The following is a 13,783-nucleotide window of genomic DNA, read 5'->3' on the forward strand; positions in this document are numbered from 1 at the left end:
TACTTCTGTTAATGTTACATATTTTCCAATTAATGTGATATCCACTCAAATTAATTCACAATTTGGAGAAATGGAATTACCTCCAAAGAGCAGAATTCCACTTGTTGAGAAATGATGATCATGAATTATATTAACTCATTCATAAAAGCCATCTTTATAATATTATCAGTTTTGAAATTTTTGTCAAATGGATATATTTTGTGAAATTTTATTTCTACTCAATAGACTTCAAAACAATTAATAACCTTGATTTTAGATACAGTATATTCATTTCAGTGGCAAGAATATTTACATGTTTTAGTATCAAACTTTGCCTAATATATTTCATTAGTTCATAGATTAATTCATAATACTTTTGTTGTAACATTATCAGTAGTGTAATTTAAGCCAATAGTTTTAAATGTTGGAGAAATATTAAGGCCAGTTTCATGAAAAACTTGCAGACTCAGATCATGCATAATTTAACTTTAGTTTATTGTAAGGAGCATTGCAATGTCAAAAGTGCAATAGAGATGAAAACCTGCTCATTAATCTGTCAAGAGGCACTCTCCATCTTCCCAGAATGAGTGATTAGCAGAAACTTGCAGTATCCTACATTATGGAAAGTTGTGGTAGGGTGTGAGAGGAGTCTTATATTCCTTTTTCTTCAGAGCTTTTCTGTTATTATCTTATTGTATGTTAATAAAGCACACCAAATTTATTGAAGGTAGTTAAAAATTTTATTTTCCTCCCACTTGAGGACAAGGCTTATAGTCATTCAAAATTGTACTTACTTTCCTTTTAACTGCTATTGATTCAGTTATATTAGAAAATCCACAGACGTATCTTAGCAGGCAGACATAGGAAAGGTTGCAACCCCTTCCATGATCTGCTACTTCATCACAGTCATTGAACCATTTATTTATCATCAAATGCTTAAGGCCCAAGCTGAAATGGGAGATCACGAAGAATCTAAAAGTATAGTAATTGTTTGCTCATAAATGCCATCAGCTGTTATGCGTGGGCCCTGATATCTCCACTGTAGTAGTCAGATAAGCTGGAGCTTTCTATTTGTTTTCTGAGTGTATGTATTGTATATTTTGTTTCATGAAAATAATAAATAATTTAATTCCTCTCACAGAGAAAGGAAAATATACTCTGCAGTAATCTCCTTAGTTATCTGTAAATGTTGCCCTGTCAAAGTGCACATTTCCTATCCTAGACTCCCCTCCGTGTGGACAAGTTGTGAGTCATTGATAATGAAGTCTATTTTGCTGTCAGAAGTAATAAGTTATTCTGTCAATCAGACTTGCTGTTTCAAGTGAATATTTGGGCTTTCTATAGATTACATATATATACTAATTATAAAAAGATATAACCATATCTCTTTAGCTGTACATAACAATATCTATTACAACATGGTATCTGTTTGCAAACATCAATTTTAATCCTAATCAAACACATGCTTAAATGTGTATTGTGCTCAGAATCATATTGTTCTCAAGATATACTTTAATGTATTTATTAACATGATATGGCTGCTGCTGTGTCAAAATGGTTGTTGTGACGCATCTAGTGTGGTAATGTAGTGGGTAGTGCTTATCGCTCTTGCTTTCAGATTCCACCTCTGGCGAGCAGTCTTGTGAAAAGGAGAGCTGAATGTGTAATTGTCTGCCTGCCAGTACATAGCCTCTCCAACAGCAAGCCTCATGTAGTGCCTCCTCGCTGGTGACATGTGAAAACTGAACTCCTTTTGCATTCAGGATGAGGAGGAGGTCTGGCCCCTTCACACGCAGCACGCAAGCCCACTGGTGTGTGGATGTGCCCTGGTGCTCCTGAACAGATCCCCAGCTATGGGTAAATATCTCCACTGTCTTGGGGGCAGCCTCGGCAGAGGTAAAGGCTCCCCGAGGAGTAAACCCAGATAGCAAATCTGGAGTGGAACCCCTAAGACAGCTGGACGTCATTCAACATCCTTCCTGCAGTTCCTGCAACCGAGCTGGTGCTAAACATATTGCTTCATAAGCTTTCCTTTTCAATACACTGGTGAGGCCGAGAGGGGGATCTTGACAAATGGGCATCTCAGGATCTCCACACCTTCTGCCCAGGCTTCTAATGATGATCATCATCACCCATTGTCCTTTGAGACAAACAGATGCCAACCAACCATGGCTGCTGCTGCTGCTGGCTATATCTACATTAACTGCCCATACTGAATGGCTTGTGCCACCATTTCAGGAGGGTAATTAAGAATCAATAATAATGCAGTGTGTCTGAAGTTACACAAGGGCCACACAGGCAAAGATGGAAGATTTCCATTCCTGAAGAATATTAGTGAACCAGATGGGTTTTAATGACAATCCAGGAGTATTACGGTCACTCTAAATGTTATTATCATTTTTATTTAATTACATAATTTAAATTCCCCAGCAGTGATGCTGGGATTTGAACCCATGCCTCAAGATTAGTAGTCCAAACCCCTGGATGAAAATTGGGGAACAAATTGCTATTGTCATAATTCATTCTTTCTTGATCCTCGGAGGGTTGTCGTTAATCGTTGATAAACTTGTCTATAGGAAGTTAGATCATTCTTTGCAGCTGTCTCTACATGAAACTGGATTATTACCTAACAAATGTTTTGCAGTTTCCTAAATGCACACGTCTGATGGTGCTATACAGGAAATTCTGCCAGGTCAGCAAGATGAAAGCTTACAGGTCTATAGAGATACACAGGTGGGGGAGCTCTGCAATCTGCCGCATCTGATGTGCCACTTTTGCCAGATTTGTTTCTTGCCAGAGCCTCATTAAATCAAAAATTTGATGCAAAAATGTTTAAATAATGGGATTAGCCCCAATTTTGATCTGATTTCTTCCGTTCCTTGAGAATGAGAGCACATGAATCCCCTTTGATACTGCAGCTCTACAATGGAATCCACTTCTGTTTCATAAGCGATTCTGTCCCCAATTTCTTCCTTTTCTTTTTTACAAAAAGACACCCTTTGGTACCTTTTGATTGGCTCCAAAAGGTAATTTTGTTTCCAGCATTTTTAAATGCAGTAGTTGATGGTTAAAACAATCCAACGTGAAATATAACCAAGAAGTTGTGTAATTCCACCCCCACCATCAGCAAGCCCCAGACGCCATTTGCTGGTTTTGACATCAGTAAAGATCAAGGACATTTGTCTCAACCTGCTGTGAGTCATCAGGGAGCTATTTGCAGCTCTTTGCCATCTGTAGCCAAAACAGCTTTCAGTTAAACTGCAACATACGGATCACACAGTTACACCTGCAGCTAGTTTCACTGCAGTATCAGCTAACGTGCTGTTCATTAATGAATGAAAACAGTGACTGATTCTTTGGCTGGTGTGGACAGTATTTTCATCCACTTCAAGTGCTGACTTGGCATTCCTCTGAGCGATCTAACATGGAAATACCTCTACATTGCACTATATTGAGAGAGTTACTGGTGGCTATCGTACAATAAAACTATAGTAATGTTGCATTGCTTCATACTAAAACTCTTAGATCTAGAGACTGAATAGATTTGCAGTCATAAGTCCACTTGTGCTCCACTGGGAAGTGCCTGTGCATGAGAGAGTGTGGAGTGAGGTAAACTGTATCCATAAGAAATTGTGGATGTCAGTTAACTAAAGGGTTTACAAAATGTTCAAAAATCCAGGTAAGCTTATGAAAGGTTCATAAAACTAGGTAATGATAGAGATCTAGAAGATTATAAGGCTAGCAGGAAGGAGCTTAAGAAGGAAATTAGGAGAGCCAGAAGGGGCCATGAGAAGGCCTTGGCGAGCAAGGTTAAAGAAAACCCCAAGGCGTTCTACAAGTATGTGAAGAGCAAGTGGATAAGACATGAGAGAATAGGACCAATCAAGTTGACAGTGGGAAATTGTGTATGGAACCAGAGGACATAGCAGAGGTACTTAATAAGTACCTTGCTTCAGTATTCACTACAGAAAAGATCTTGGTGATTGTAGGAATGACTTACAGCAGAATGAAAAGCTTGAGCATGTAGGTATTAAGAAAGAGGATATGCTGGACCTTTTAGAAAGCAAGTTGGATAAGTCACCAGGACCGGACGATATATACTGTGGGAGGTGAGGGAAGAGATTGCTGAACCTCTGGCAATGATTTTTGCATCATCAATGGGGACGGGAAAGGTTCCAGAGGTTCCATACACTTGGAGTACTGTGCTCAGTTCTGGTCACCTCACTACAGGAAGGATGTACAAACTATAGAAAGGATGCAGAGGAGATTTACAAGGATGTTGTCTGGCCTGGATTGGTGAGCATGCCTTATGAGAATAGGCTGAATGAACTTGGCCTTTTCTCCTTGGAGCAGCAGAGGATGAGAGGTGACCTGATAGAGGTGTATAAGATGATGAGAGGCATTGATCGTGTGGATCATCAGAGGCTTTTTCCCGGGGTTGAAATGACTAGCACGAGAGGGCACAGTTTTAAGGTGCTTGGAAGTAGGTACAGAGGAGATATCGGGTTAAGTTTTTTTACCCAGAGAGTGGTGAGTGCTTGGAATGGGCTGCCAGCGCTGGTGGTGGAGGCGGATACGATAGGGTCTTTTAAGAAACTCCTGGATAGGTACATGGAGCTTAGAAAAAGAGGGCTAGGGGTAACCCTAAGTAATTTCTAAAGTAAGTAAGTATTGTGGGTCGTAGGGCCTGTATTGTGCTGTAGGTTTTTTATGTTTCTAAAATAAAACTCCAAAATGCTGTAAGAATTCATCAGCCAGGCAGTATCTGTGGAAAAGGAAACAGGAAAAATTTCATGTTAATGACCTGATAAAATTAGCTTCATTTCTGTCTTCATGGATGCTACTTGACTTATTATTTCCAGCATTTTCTTTTGTATTTGAGACAGAAGAACACGCTATTTATGTCATGCAGACATGGTCCATTAGAAAAGTGCTGTCTTTCCCTGCATCAGCTGGATCATCGAGTCTGACTGACACTGCCAGTCATAGCTGGTGTACAGGAGTCTTCAGGAGACAACTTCACAAGTGAGAAACAGGAAACATTACCTTATACACAGTTTATGCAGAAGCATATTTGCTTCTCAAACATCCAGGTGCTTTGTTCTCTGCTTCAGCTCTGGTTTGCATTGTTCAATCACATCATTTGGCTGTACAGTTGTTGAAAAGTCTGTCTACGTTCTAAATCAGCATCATTTTTTTTCCTGAAGAATGCTTTGATCTCCTACATCACTAATTTTCCGCAAGTAGATGCCAGGGATCTATCCCTTCCCAATAAGCATTATCTACATCAGGACAATCTGTGTACAAGTAATGTTGAATGTAACTGTGTTCCATATACAACAGCCAGCATTTCTTGCTTATAAAGACCAAACTGTTAGAAGTTTCTAATCAAATAGGGCAGCAAAAAATGTCCTATACATCAGAACCCCTTCCACAATTACCTATCATCCTTATGTGCATCTGCATCTATGCTGCCATTATTAATGGCAGAGATTGTTTCAGAAGTTTGACAAACAGTCTTTAAAATGCAGCTTCATTTTCTTTTCCTTCTTGATCTGCCATGCCACCAGTTGTGGAAGCTGATGTCTCTGCTGTAACCTGGATCCCTTCCCATCTATTTTCCCCAAATTTTTCCATATAACTAATCATCCACATTCAGCAACCAACCTTCAATACAGAGTACAGTTACCATTATACTTCAACATACTGTCACGCCTTCTGCATTTGTGTTTGTTGTGGGTCTGCTTCCATCAGGTGATGCAGCCGGTTGCTGTTCATTGCTAAGGTTTTTCTGCAAAGACGCTGTTATGGGGCACACTTGATCTCTCACTCTGTCTGTGGGGGTGACAAGAAGGTGAGTAATGTAGCTTTACCTGAGTTCAGTGTTTCCACTGGCTGCCCTACTGGGACTGTACACCAGCACAGGTGACATTCGTCTAGAGCACCACCGGTGGTTCTACCCACCTGAGAGCGAAACCTGTCTTATCAGCCAGCTCCCTTACCACCACTTGGTCACCAGGCTGTGGGAGGACTCTCTTCTCTCCCTCTGGCTCTCTCTGACCTGTAATATGTTGCTCCTGATTTGCTCGATCACTCAATGTGTTACCCTGGTTACAGTGGTCCTTCATATCCCCAGTTAATCTTACTAATTTAGCATTTGTAGTTTCTTCCCATACATTTATAATCTCTGTTGTTTCTTGTTGTCCTTTGTCCTGTCCCCTCATTCCCTTTCTGCTCCTGACTGCCCCCTTTCAGGTGAGCCTTTATTTTAATCACCGCTACCTTCTTAGGTAGCTGCGCTACTTGTAACAGTTCCTGACTCTGCTTGGCCCCAAACCCTGGGACCTCCTGACATGATTCCCAGTCATGGGCAAGGATTGATCAGTTACCGATACTGACAATCCTGAGTCCACTAATGTTTCACATTGCTGGCCCACTAATAAACCTCTTGTGTACATCCATGGATTAGCACCACTGGCTATAGATAGATAGATAGATACTTTATTCATCCCCATGGGGAAATTCAACATTTTTTCCAATGTCCCATACACTTATTGTAGCAAAACTAATTACATACAATACTTAACTCAGTAAAAATATGATATGCATCTAAAATCACCCTCTCAAAAAGCATTAATAATAGCTTTTAAAAAGTTCTTAAGTAGTTTGCTTAAATACATTGAGTCCTAACCCCGGCACTTTAACATATCTTACTCCTGGCGGTTGAGCAGAATTAGGCCAATGATGCATCGAGTCTACTCTGCTATTCAATCAAGGTTGATCCTTTTTTCCTCTACTCAAACCCACTCCCAAGCCTTCTCCCTGTAACCTTAAATGTCATATCCAATCAAGAGTCTACCAATCTCTTCCTTAAATTCACCCAATGACCTGGACTTCACAGCTGCACGTGGTAACACATTCCACAAATTCACTAACCTTTGGCAAAAGACATTTCTCCACATTTCTATTTTAAAATGGGCAGCCTCTGTCCTGAGGCTGTGCCCTCTAGTCCTGGATTCTCCCACCATGGGAAACATCCTTACCACATCTACTCTGTCCAGACCTTTGAACATTCGAAAGTTTTCAATGAGATCCTCCTGCATCTTTCCAAATTCCAGCAACTACAGGTCCAGAATCATCAAACATTCCTTGTATGATAATCCTTTCATTCCAGGAATCATCCTTGTGATCCTCCTCTGAACCCTCTCCAATGCCAGCACATCTTTTCTTAGATAAAGAGTCCAAAACTGCTTACAGTACTCAAGATGTGGCTTCACCACTGCCTTATAAAGCCTCAGCATCACATCCCTGCTCTTGTATTCTAGACCTCTTGAAATGAATGCTAACATTGCATTTAACTTCCTCACAACCAACTCAACCTGCAAGTTAACCTTTAGGGTTTCTGCGACTCCCAAATCCCTTTGCATCTCAAATTTTTGGGTTTTCTCCCTGTTTAGAAAATAGTATGCACATTTATTTCTTCTACCAAAAAGCATGACCATGGACTTTTCAACATTGTATTTCATTTGCCACATTTTTGCCCATTCTCCTAATCTGTCTAAATCCTTCTGCAACCTATTTGCTTCCTTAACACAACCTGGCCATCCACCAATCTTTGTATCATCTGCAAGCTCAGCAACAAAGCCATCTATTCCATCATCTAACTTATTGATATACAGCAGAAAAAGTGGTCCCAACACTAAGCCTTGCGGAACACCTCTAGTCATTGGCTGCCAAACAGACAATGATCCTTTTATTCCCACTCACTGCCTACTACCAATCAGCCAATGCTTTAACCACATTAATAACTTTCCTGTAAAACCATTTACTCAGGGCCACCTTCGTAAGCAGCCTCATGTGTGGCACCTTGTCAAAGACCTGCTGAAAGCCCAAATATACAACATCCACTGCATCCCCTTTATTTGTCCTACTGGTCATCTCCTCAAAGGATTCCAACAGGTTCATCAGTCAAGATTTTCCCTGAAGGAAACCATGCTAACATTGGCCTATCTTGTCCTGTGTCACCAAGTACTCCAGAACCTCCATAAGCTGACAGAAAGGGACATTTGCAGAACAGCAAAGGCTGGAGTTTTTGCAAAAAATGAGGGAGGTGCAACACAGATATATTCTAAATAAGAAGAAATTTTCAAAGGGAAGAAGGACACTACCGTGGCTGACAAGTGAAATCAGAGCCAAAGTAAAAGCAAAAGAGATGGCATACAAGGAGGGCAGAGCTAGTGGGAAGACAGAGGATTGGGGAGCTTTTAAAAACTTGCAGAAGGAAACTAAAAGGTCATCAGGAAGGAGAAGATGAATTATGAAAGGAAACTGGCGACTAATATCAAAGAAGATAGTAAAAGCTTTTTCAAGTATATAAAGGGTAAAAGAAGTTCAAGGGTAGATATACGATCAGTACAAAATGACGCTGGAGATATTGTAATGAGAGATGCAGAAATGGCAGAGGAACTGAATGCGTTTTTTGCATCAGTCTTTACAGTGCAAGATGTCTGCAGTATACCGGACATTCAAGATTGTCAGGGAAGTAAAATATGTGCAGTGAAAATTACGACTGAGAAGGTGCTCAGGAAGCTTAATGGTCTGAGGGTGGATAAATCACCTGGACCTGATGGAATGCACCCTCGGATTCTGAAGGAATTAGTAGGCGAGATTGTGGAGGTATTAACGATGATCTTTGAAGAATTGATAGGTCCTGGCATTGTACCGGATGACTGGAAAATTTCAAATGTTACTCCGCTATTTAAGAAGGGTGGGAGGCAGAAGAAAGGAATCTACAGACCTGTTAGCCTGACATCAGTGGTTGGGAAGTTGTTGGAATCGATTGTTAGGGATGAGATTACAGAGTACCTGGAGGCACATGACAAGATAGGCCAAAGCCAGCATGGTTTCCTGAAAGGAAAATCCTGCCTGACAAACTTACTGCAATTTTTTGAGGAAATTACAAGCAGGTTAGACAAAGGAGATGCAGTAGATGTGGTGTACTTGAATTTTCAGAAGGCCTTTGACAAGCTGCTGCACATGAGGCTATTTAGCAAGATAAGAGTTGGGAATTACAGGGAAGTTATTGGCATGGGTGGAGCATTGGCTGGTTGGCAGCAAACAGAGAGTGGGAATAAAGGGATCGTACTCTGGCTGGCTGCCATTTACCAGTGGAGTTCCACAGTGGTCGGTGCTGGGACCGTTGCTTTTTGCGATGTATGCCAATGATTTGGATGATGGTATTAGTGGATTTGGGGCTAAGTTTGCTGATGATACAAATATAGGTGGAGAAGCCGGTAGTGTTGAGGAAACAGAGAGACTTAGATAGTTTAGGGGAATGGGCAAAGAAATGGGAAAAGAAACACAATGTTGGAAAGTGTATGGTCATGCACTTTGGTGGAAGAAATAAACGGGCAGACCATTATTTAGATAGGGAAAAAATCCAAAATGCAGAGATGTAAAGGGACTTTGGAGTCCTTGTGCAAGATAACCTAAAGATTAACCTTCAGGTTGAGTCAGTGGTGAAGAAGCCGAATGCAATGTTGGCATTCATTTCTAGAGGTATAGAATATAAGAGCAGGGATGTGATGTTGAGGTTCTATAAGACACTCGTGTGACAAGACTTGGAGTATTGTGTGCAGTTTTGGGCTCCTTATTTTAGAAAGCATATACTGATATTGGAAAGGGTTCAGAGAAGATTCACGAGAATGATTCCAAGAATGAAAGGGTTATGGTAGCTCTTGGGCTGTATTCCTTGGAGTTCAGGAGAATGAGGGGGGATCTCTTAGAAACATTCTGAATGTTAAAAGGCCTAAACAGATTAGGTATGACAAAGTTATTTCCCATGTTAGGGGATTCTAGGACAAGAGGGCATGACTTCAGGATTGAAGGACATCCTCTTAGAACTAAAATGTGGAGAAATTACTTCAGTCAGAGGGTGGAAAATCTGTGGAATTTGTTGCTACGAGAGCTGTGGAGGCCAAGTCATAAGGCAGAGATAGATAGGTTCTTGATTAGCCAAGGCATCAAAGGGAATGGGGTGAAGGCAAGGGAACAGGGATGACTGGAAGAATTGGATCAGTCCATGATTGAATGGCCTAGCAGAATCGATGGGCCGACTGGCCTACTTCTGCTCCTATATTTTGTGCTCTTATAGTCTTATGGTCTTATAACCTCATCCCTAACAATTGACTCCAACATCTTCCCAACCACTGAGATCAGGCCAACTGGTCTATAATTTCTTTTCTATTGCCTTCCTCCTTTCTTAAAGAGTGGAGTAACATTTGCAATTTTCCGGTCCTCTGGCACCATGCCAGAGTCAGATACTTTTTAAAATATCAATTCTAATGCCTCCATAATCTCTAATGCTTCCTCTTTCATAACTCTCGCTTTAAATTCATCTGGCCCAGATAACTTATGTACCCCTAGGTCTTTCAGCTTTTTGAGTACCTGCTGTCTTGTAATAGTTACTGCACCCACTTCTCTTCCTTGACACACTACAACATCTGGCACACTGCTCGTGTCTTCCACAGTGAAGACTGATGCAAAATACTCATTTAGTTCATCTGCCATCTCCTTGTCCCCTGTTATTATTTCTCTGGTTTCATTTTCCAGTGGTCCTATATCCACTCTCATCTCTCTTTTATTTTTTTACATACTTGAAAAAGCTTTTACTATCATATTTCATCTATTCTCTTCTAATGATTCTTTTAGTTGCTCTCTGTAGGTTTTTTAAAGTTTCCCAGTCCTCTTTCTTCCCGCAAAATTCGCTTTGTTGCGTGCCCTCTCTTCTGTTTTTACATAGCTTTGCCTTCCCTTGTCTGTCACAATTGTACTATTTCATCATTTGGGTATTTCTTTGTTTTTGGAATACATCTGTCCTGCACTTTCCTCATTTTTCCCAGAAACCCACGCCATTGCTGCTCTGCTGTCATCTCTGCCAGCATCTCCTTCCAATTTACTATGGCCAACTCCTCTCTCATACCACTGTAATTTCCTTTACTCCACTGAAATACTGCTACATCAGACTTTACTTTCTCCCTATCACATTTCAAGTTTGATTATATTATGATCACTGGCTCCTAATGAGTCTTTTACCTTAAGCTCCGTAATCACCTCCACTTCATTATATAACACCCAATAGCTGATACCCAAGTAGGCTCAACAACAAACTCCCCAAACAAGCCAGCTTGTAGGTGTTCAACAGATTCATGCTCTTGAGATCCATTACCAACCTAATTTCCCCAATCGACTTACAGGTCAAAATCTCGCATGACTATCATAACATTGCCCTTTTGACACACCATTTCTATTTCCTGTTGTAATCAGTGGTCCACCTCCCAGCCACTGTTGGCAGGCCTGTATATCACTGCCATCAATGTCCTTTTACCCTTTCAGTTTCTTAACTTAATCTACAAGAATTCAACATCTTCTGATCTTATGTCACATCTTTCTACTGATTTGATGCCATTCTTTACCAGCAGAGAGCAATGCCACCTCCTCTGCCTACCTTTTTATTTCTCCAATATAATGTGTAACCGTGGACATTCGGCTCCGAGCTACAACCATCCATCAGCCATGATTCAATGATGGCCACAACATCATACCCGGCAATCTGTTGTAGCGCAACAAGATCATCCACCTTATTTCTTATACTCCGTGCATTGAGATATAACACTTTTGATTGATGTATTGGCCACACTTATTGATCTTGCATCCCTAATGCACTGATACTCACCCTGCTGGCTGCAATTTTCCCCTATCATCTGCCTGCCCTTCCTGACAGTCTGACTGCACGCTATCTTTGCTTTTTGCTATCCTGAGTCCCTTCATTCTGGTTCCCACCCCCTGTCAAATTAGGTTCAACCCTCACCAACAGCTCTAATGAACCTGCCCACAAGAATATTGGTCCCGTTGGGTTCAGGTGCAACCCATCACTTTTGAAAAGGTCATACCTCCCCCAGAAGAGATCCCAATGATCCAAGATTCTGAAGCCCTGTCCCCTGCACCAACTTCTCAGCCATGCATTTATCTGCCAACTCAACCTGTTTCTACCCTCACTGGCATGTGCACAGGCAGCAATCCAGAAATTTCTATCCTGGAGATCCTGCTCCTCAGCTTTCTGCCTAGCTCTCTAAGTTCTCTCTTCAGGACCTCATTGCTTTTCCTTCCTATGTCATTGATACCATTACGTACCAAGATATCTGGCTGCTCCCCCTCCCTCTCTAAAATGCTGCAGACGCGATCCAAGACATCCCTAACCTGGCACCTGGGAGGCAACATACCATCCGGGTGTCCCATTTACGTACAGAGAACCTCCTGTCAGTTCCCCTGATAATTGAGTCCCCTATCACTACCGCTCCCCTCTTATCCCTGTTTACCTTCTGCACCACAGACCCATTCTTGGTGCCAGTAACCTGGTCTCCATGGCATTTCCCCAGGAGGTCATCCCCCACAACAGTTTCCAGACCTGTATACTTATTTTTGAAGGGAATGGCTACAGGGGTGCTCTGTGCTAACTCCCTATTCACAGTTCCATTTCTCCTGACGGTCACCCAGCTACTCGCCTCCTGCAACTACTTCCCTGTAACTCTGATCGATTACCTCCTCACTCTCCCGTACAAGCCAAAGATTTCAAGCTGCTGCTCCAGATCCCTAACATAGTCTTCAAGGAGCTGCAGCCGGATGCACTTCATGCAGATGTACTTCCCTGGTAGATTCTGCGTCTCCCAGGACTCCAACATCCAACATGAAGAACACACAATGGCTATTTACTACATTAAGTACAGCAAGAGAGAGAAAAAGGGAACTTTAACAGAAGCTTACCCAGAGCTAACGCCTCTTTCGAGCCGTAGCCTGATACTCGCCATTAGCCTACTCCCAACGATGACGGCACCACTTGCCCATTCTGTGTTTTTTGAATTCTGCTTCCACCGCTGATTGGGCCTCCAGAATATTCAAACACCCACGAAGCTCTCCTCATAAACAAGCACCGCCAACATGCGAGAAACCTCATCACTGTGCTCTGCTCCTGCCGCTGACTGGGCCTCCAGAGGCTGCTATCAAGCAGTGTCCGACCTCACCAGCTCTATAATCAGGTCAGAAGCCAAATCAAAAAGAGATGACAGTGCTGTGGTTCCTGCTGTGTGATTCTCATACTTCAGTCTCTTTTCAGGACACTGCCTCCAACCATGGCCCGGGAAGCTGCAGCTGTAACAAACCATTTCCTTTACCTTCCCGTGACCATTCAAAGGTTCATTTAATGTCAGAGAAATGTATACAATATACATCCTGAAATGCTTTTTCTTCGCAACCATCCACGAAAACAGAGGAGTGCCCCAAAGAATGAATGACATTTAAATGTTAGAACCCCAAAGTCCGCCCCAGCTCCCCCCTCCCATGCATAAGCATCAGCAAGCAACAATCCCCTATCATTCACTAACAATTCCACTATCATTCTGAACAGTCAGTAACCATCCTTCACAAACGGTGGCCCTATCTCACCAAATTAGCACACAAAAGTTTAGTTCCTTCCATTAACACACAAGTATACACAAACACACCACACTTCTTTTATATCTACTAGTTCAGCTCTCCGTCATGTTCCTGATCCTCGTGATCCCGTAGCCACTGACCTGAACAGTGTGCACGCCAGTTTTAAAAATACTCACCCACTTAGACAGCTGAAATTGTTGGCCACATGATGTGTCATGAAATAATCCCAGACAAGCCCCCAAATGTTGCAACATGAACAAAGTCACCAAAGAGACACTGAAGCTAGTGGATATATTTTTTTTTGAGCGAAAAT

The 13,783-nt window shown here is 41.8% G+C and overlaps 1 protein-coding gene across 1 annotated transcript in view; it reads left to right on the plus strand.

Moving 5' to 3' along the window:
* myo3a (myosin IIIA) overlaps window positions 1-13,783 on the plus strand; it is a 404,249-nt gene that overhangs the window by 363,113 nt on the left and 27,353 nt on the right. The gene's annotated exons all lie outside the window — the stretch shown is intronic.

This window comes from Hemitrygon akajei, chromosome 8 (genome assembly GCF_048418815.1).
Source record: "Hemitrygon akajei chromosome 8, sHemAka1.3, whole genome shotgun sequence".
In the NCBI taxonomy this organism is placed as follows: Eukaryota; Metazoa; Chordata; class Chondrichthyes; order Myliobatiformes; family Dasyatidae; genus Hemitrygon; species Hemitrygon akajei.